Source organism: Salvelinus alpinus, chromosome 3 (genome assembly GCF_045679555.1).
Source record: "Salvelinus alpinus chromosome 3, SLU_Salpinus.1, whole genome shotgun sequence".
NCBI classification, from domain to species: domain Eukaryota; kingdom Metazoa; phylum Chordata; class Actinopteri; order Salmoniformes; family Salmonidae; genus Salvelinus; species Salvelinus alpinus.
The window spans coordinates 83,634,152-83,641,643 of NC_092088.1; positions in this window are offsets into that span (position 1 = coordinate 83,634,152).

The following is a 7,492-nucleotide window of genomic DNA, read 5'->3' on the forward strand; positions in this document are numbered from 1 at the left end:
AGCCACAAAGGTCCGACTGTCCGCCTCCGCCGAGGGCCACCAAAACCACCTCCTGAGAAACTTTAGCGTTCGCTTCCCTCCCGTATGAGAGGGGAGACGCGACGTGTGAGCCCACTGACATACCTTGGACCGTGAGGAACAATTATTTATTATTTTAACCCCAGTTATTTTAACCCCGGTATCAATACACGGACGAAATCCCCCATCTCTCTTTCCAACAAAGAAAAAACCCGCTCCTGCAGGTGAAGTGGATGGCCGAATAAAACCAGCCACCAGTCTAATTGAACTGTTCATGGCTGCAGTCTCCAGACCTGAGAGAGAATACAGCCCTCCTCTCGAAGGAGTGGTGCTAGGCAGGAGGTCGATGGCACAATCGTAGGACCTGTAAGGAGGATGTTTGCTGGCCCTTCGTTTGCTGAAGACCTGACCCAGATCCCAGTAATCCCGAGGTAAGCGGGGAAGATCAGGCTTGTCATCCCCAGCCGGGGGAAGAGGAAAAGCCTCCAGACGAGCAGGGTCGGAAAGATGTGGAGAGGGTTGCTGGCAGGTGGACTGGCATGAAGGATTCCATCCCAGAACTCTTCCTGGGGGCCAGTCAATTTGAATATTAGGATAGTCCAAGATGTCCAAGAACCAAGGAAGCTTAGGAGAGTCCACCAAATGTACCTGGATAAACTCCACATGATAATCCAGAAGTCGTAGCTGGATAGGCATGGTGAGTTGCTTCACCAGAGCGGAAATTCTTCCCCAGCCGGGGGAACAGGAAAAGCCTCCAGACGAGCAGGGTCGGAAAGATGTGGAGAGGGTTGCTGGCAGGTGGACTGGCATGAAGGATTCCATCCCAGAACTCTTCCTGAGGGCCAGTCAATTTGAATATTAGGATAGTCCAAGATGTCCAAGAACCAAGGAAGCTTAGGAGAGTCCACCAAATGTACCTGGATAAACTCCACATGATAATCCAGAAGTCGTAGCTGGATAGGCATGGTGAGTTGCTTCACCAGAGCGGAAATTCTTGTGCGTCCCAATGTCCTTGTCTCCTCTGAAGGATATGAAGGAGAACCAGAGCTGAATTGAGAACTCTGACGGGGTACCGGACAAGCAAACGCAGCATGTGGAACAAACAAAGAATCGACTCCCTCAGCGGAACCCGAAAAACTGGCAACAACTCGGAACCCCTCCATCCTCTCACGACGACGTTCCCGAAGCCGGTTGTCAATCCGGATGACCAGAACGATAAGCTCAGCCAGAGTGTCAGGGTTATCCGGGGAAGCCAGTTCATCCTTGAGAACCTTGCTGAATCCGTTCAGAAAGGCTGAGTGAAGTGCCTCTGTATTCCAACCGCTCTCACTGGCGAGCGTCCGAAAGTCAATGGCATAATCAGCTACGCTCCAGCTGCCCTGCCGAAGCGCAATATGTCTTTGAGCAGCGTTCCTGCCACTGATGGGGTGATCAAAAACCCTCTTCATCTCCTGGGTGAAGCTTTGCCAATTAAAACAAATGTCTGATTGCTGCTCCCATATGGCTGTGGCCCAGGCCAGAGCCCATCCTGAGAGCAAGGAGATAACATATGTCACTCTGGAACGCTTGGTGGGAAACGTTGATGCCTGCAACTCGAAGGCCAGCGAGTACTGGAGCAGGAACCCACAACACCTCCCAGGATGCCCCTCATAGTGCTCTGGTGCCGGGAGATGAGGCTCCCCATGGGAGGAAGACGCTGAGCTGAAAGGGAGTGGAGGATTAGGAAGAGCCACAGGCGCAGCAGCCATTGCTCCCGTCTGTCCTGTCTGCAGAGCGGACACAAGAGTTCTTGATTCATCTGACAATGTCTGCAGCCGCGCCTCATGGCGACCAATCACAGTTCCATGGTGGGTGAGAGCCGACTGTAAATGGTGGAGTCCTGAATATTCCTCGGACAACTGAGAAATCTCTGCTGGGTCCATTGTAGGCTTAGGTCTACTATAACAATAATGCTAGTAAGAACTCGAACCCAGGCGCAGAGAAACACAGCAAGCAGAGGTAAGGGTAAATCCAGAACTTTTACTTAGAGTCTTAACAGAAACACGGAAACCGCACAAGAGCACACTAATAAAACATGAGACATAAGCAAGCAAAGATACAGACCAACTGAGGAACCTAAATAACAAGGCAACATAGAAGGTAATTAATCACAAGTGAATCCAATAAGCAATAATCAGGGTAAGCTGGAAACTAGAAAGGGTGCCCTCCAGCGGTAACCTGCGGAAACAACAATCAAACACAGAAACTGTGACACTATCCAACAGTCTGATGGTCTGGGGATAGAAGCTGTTGAACAGTCTGATGGCCTGGAGATATAAGCTGTTGAACAGTCTGATGGTCTGGAGATAGAAGCTGTTGAACAGTCTTATGGTCTGGAGATAGAAGCTGTTGAACAGTCTTATGGTCTGGAGATAGAAGCTGTTTAATAGTCTGATGGCCTGGAGATAGAAGCTGTATAACATTCTGATGGCCTGGAGATAGAAGCTGTTTTTCACTCTCTTGGTCCCAGCTTTGATGCACCTGTACTGTATCCTCCTTCTAGATGGCAGCGGTGTGAACAGGCCATGACTTGGGTGGCTGAGTTGCCGTTCCAGGGGGTGATGCAAACCTCCCTGACCAAGGCCCTCTCCCCCGATTGCTCAGTTTGGCCGGGCGGCCAGCTCTAGGAAGAACCTTGGTGGTTCCAAACTTCTTCCATTTAAGAATGATGAAGGCCACTGTGTTTTTGGGGACCTTCAATGCTGGTACCCTTTATATTTGCTATTTTCTACATTGTAGAATAATGGTGAAGACATCAAAATCATAAAATAACACATTTGGAAACATGTAGTAACCAAAAAAGTGTAAAACAACTCAAAATAGTAGCCACCCTTTGCATTGATGGCAGCTTTACACAATCTTGGCATTCTCTCAACCAGCTTCACCTGGAATGCTTTTCCAACGGTCTTGAAGGAGTTCCCACATATGCTGTGCACTTGTTGGCTTCTTTTCCTTCACTCTGCAGTCCAACTCATTCCAAATCATCTCAACTGGGTTGAGGTCAGGTGATTGTGGAGGCCAGGTCATCTGACACAGCACTCCATCACTCTCCTTCTTCGTGAAATAGCCCTTACACAGCCTGGAGGTGTGTTGGGTCATTGTCCTGTTGAAAAACAAATGATAGTCTCACTAAGCGCAAACCAGATGGGATGGTGTATCGATGCTGAATGCTGTGGTAGCCATGCTGGTTAAGTGTTCCTTGAATTCAAAATAAATCACTGACAATTTCACCAGAAAAGCACCCCACACCATCACACCTCCTCCTCCATGCTTCACGGTGGAAAACAAACATGCGGAAATCATCCCCTTACCTACTCTGCGTCTCACAAAGGCACGGCGGTTGGAACCAAAAATTGCATATTTGGATTCATCAGACCTAAGGTCAGATTTCCACCTGTCTAATGTCCATTGCTCGTGTTTCTTGGCACAAGCAAGTCTCTTATTATTATTGGTGTCCTTTAGTAGTGGGTTCTTTGCAGCAATTCGACCATGAATTGGTCCCGTGTGGCTCAGTTGGTAGAGCATGGCGCTTGCAACGCCAGGGTTGTGGGTTCATTCCCCACGGGGGTACCAGGATGAATATGTATGAACTTTCCAATTTGTAAGTCGCTCTGGATAAGAGCGTCTGCTAAATGACTTAAATGTAAATGTAAATGTATGAAGGCCTGATTCATGCAGTCTCCTCTGAGCCGTTGATTTTGAGATGTGTCTGTTACTTGAACTCTGTGAAGCATTTATTTGGGCTGCAATTTCTGAGGCTGGTAACTCTAATGAACGTATCCTCTGCAGCAGAGGTAACTCTGGGTCATCCTTTCTTGTGGCGATCCTTATGAGAGCCAGTTTCATCGTGAAGCTACATAGTTTTTGCAACTGCACTTGAAGAAACTTTCAAAGTTCTTGAAATTTTCTGGATTGACTGATTTAACTTAAATGTCTTAACTTAAAGTAATGATGGACTGTCGTTTCTCTTTGCTTATTTTAGCCGTTCTTGCCATAATATGGACTTGGTCTTTTACTAAATAGGGCTATCTTCTGTATACCACCACGACCTTGTCACAACACAACTGATTGGCTCAAACGTATTTAGAAGGAAAGAAATCCCACAAATTAATTGAAATGCATTCCAGGTGACTACATCATGAAGCTGGTTGAGAGAATGCCAAGCGTGTGCAAAGCTATCATCAAGGCAAAGGGTGGCTACTTTGAAAACTCTCAAATCTAAAATATATTTTGATTTGCTGAAAGAATGTGGGTTACTACATGATTCCATGTGTTTTGATTTCATAGTTTTGATGTCTTCACTCTTATTCTACAATGTAGAATCCCTAATCCCTAGATGCACAACTTTGAACCCAGGCTCATAGAGCTCTGGTCCTAAGTAGTGCACTATATAGGGAATAAATATGCTTTTTACAGATAGATACAGTATCTATAAGTTGGAATGTTTCCATTGCTCTGTCCTCGGGTTAAAAAAGAACTAGACAAAATTACTCAGGTAGTTGAGACTTCAGGCTTGTTGTAGTTAACTGCATGCCATTATGGTGAAGCCATATGAGATCGTTGTATATAAAACATAGATTACTCTTTGAAATATATTTTTCTATAGCTGTAACATAACAGATCAAATAGAAGACGAATGGTTGTATCCAGGACCATCTCTTTCCTGAGCTGCTTTATAATGACACAATTGACACTGAATGGCAAATGTAGTGAGCACAAGCAACTGCTACAATACACTATATTTCCATGACAAAGAAAGTGCTCAGGGTTGGATATTCATTTGTGGCCGGCCATAATGGATTGGTAAAAATTAGAAGTTTGGACTATGGAGTGTAGCATTTCAATAGCACATGATTCTATTACCCAACAGAACACAGAGCAAATTAAACACCTAGATTGTAATGTCTCAGCTAATAGGAATAGCAACTCATTGTAGCAATGTGAAGGTGTGTAGTGTGTCTCCCCGAGCCATTTCAAACAGTGTTCAAAACAACACATTCCACCAGAGAGGGACACTATGTACAGGACATTCTAGAAACTTATGACATACATTCTAGAAGTGAATTATATACATTCTAGAATTCCTTTGATGCAGTCTCTCCTACAGTATAATATCAATCTGTCCTGGTCCCTCTGGAAGAAGAGGGGTGTAGCCTGGGTACAGAACTGCTGGAGACATCGCACTTACTGACTGACTGCTTCCCCTTTGGGACATAGGGGCTAGGGGAGAAGGACATTAAATGAATTATCTTTACCTCTCCAGGAGCAGGAAACCTGTATGTGTGTGTATTTGTGTTTGCGTGTGAGCGTTTGTGTGTGTGTTTGCATTTGCATGCAAACGTATTGCGAGTCTTTAAATGAATTACATCTGCTAGTATTGATCCTGCAGATGCCTCTAGATTAGAATTAGATCAAACATCCAATAATAACATGTATTTTACACGAGGCTGAGTGATGATGCATCAAGCTTTTACAACATTAGAGATATAAATAATATATAGATAAATATATTTAGAGTAAGGTACAACATTAGAGACATAAATAAATATTATATTTAGAGTAAGGTTTGCTCACTTACAAATGTATGCATGAATTCAACTGCCTTACCTTTGTCCTTGCATATTAAAACATTACATCTCCCAATGTATGTACAGCTTCTATATTATACAACACAATCCTTTTGCATTTTGCAAAATGAAACTCCTTTGATGTCATTGGATCTATCTGTCCTGATGCACTCGGTATCTTCTGAGAGGAGACGGGAGACACGAGACAGGAGGTCTGTCTAGGGAAATGTAGTCTGCATCCCAAATGGCACCCCATTTGTTATTTATTGCACTACTTTTGACCAGGGCCCATAAGACCAAAAGTAGTGCACTCTATAGGGAATAGGGTGCCGTTAGGGACACACATATATTGCTTGTCAACAGCATCATCAATGCTTACTGAAAGGTGACATATCTATTAGTTTTATATCAGTACTTTAAAGGAAGTGATTTATTCTCATGTGATCATCTGTTCCACAATATAAAAACCAAACCAGTCTGAGATATTTATTAAAGTTGTCAAAGAAATGATTACTAATGTAGCCACATTTTTCAAGATGACACTGTTTGTACATACTGTTCTATGGATCATTGTTATGTAATATGACTGGGATGACCATAACAAAACACAGTGGTGGATCAGTGTAATGTAATATGACTGGGATGACCATAACAAAACACAGTGGTGGATCAGTGTAATGTAATATAACTGGGATGACCATAACAAAACACAGTGGTGGATCAGTGTAATGTAATATAACTGGGATGACCATAACAAAACACAGTGGTGGATCAGTGTAATGTAATATAACTGGGATGACCATAACAAAACACAGTGGTGGATCAGTGTAATGTAATATGATTGGGATGACCATAACAAAACACAGTGGTGGATCAGTGTAATGTAATATAACTGGGATGACCATAACAAAACGCAGTGGTGGATCAGTGTAATGTACTATGACTGGGATGACCATAACAAAACACAGTGATGAATCAGTGTAATGTAATATGACTGGGATGACCATAACAAAACACAGTGATGGATCAGTGTAATGTAATATGACTGGGATGACCATAACAAAATGCAGGAGTGGAACAAAGATCATCACAGTGTAATTGACCAGTCTGTGACACTGGGCTCATTAACTTAAGGATCCTATAGGATCAATCATCCAGGCTGTACCACATCCGGCCGTGATTGGGAGTCCCATAGGGCGGCGCACAATTGGCCAAGCGTCGTCCAAGTTTGGCCGGGGTAGGCCGCCATTGTAAATAAGAATTTGTTCTTAACTGACTTGCCTAGTTCAATAAAGGTTCAATTAAATAAATCAAAGAAATTACTGTTTGTGTCTCAAATGGCACCCTATTGCCTATATAGTGCACTACTTATTTTGACCAGGACTCTGAGGGCTCTGGTCAAAAGAAGTGCACTATGTAGGGAATAGAGTGCCATTTGAGACACAACCCATATCTTCCACACTTCTCAAAGGCCCATAAATATAGGAAGCTACGGTATAAAGGGAATAACATGAGAAGCAGCCACACATCAGTGATAATGACCATAAACCCTGTGACTTATACTGCAGTCTTACAGGGCTGTTAACAAAGACTGGTCTTCTTTCTAAGGGATTCAAGAGTATTGGCTAAAACTTGGCTTTTTAGCTCAACCTAATCTTGAAACCGGAACCACATCTGGCATGTTAAGTCTGTCAAGAGAGATTGAGAAGCGCCCCTCCAACAGTTTTGTTGACAGTTTGTGTTGGTAATAAAAAGCAGAGGGGGATTCATGTTTAATGGTCCAGCAGTGTAATTATCATTTGGTCAGTCAGTTTATATGATAGTCATATATTTTGTTAAATAACAGTGAGGCTCCCTCAATCATGACA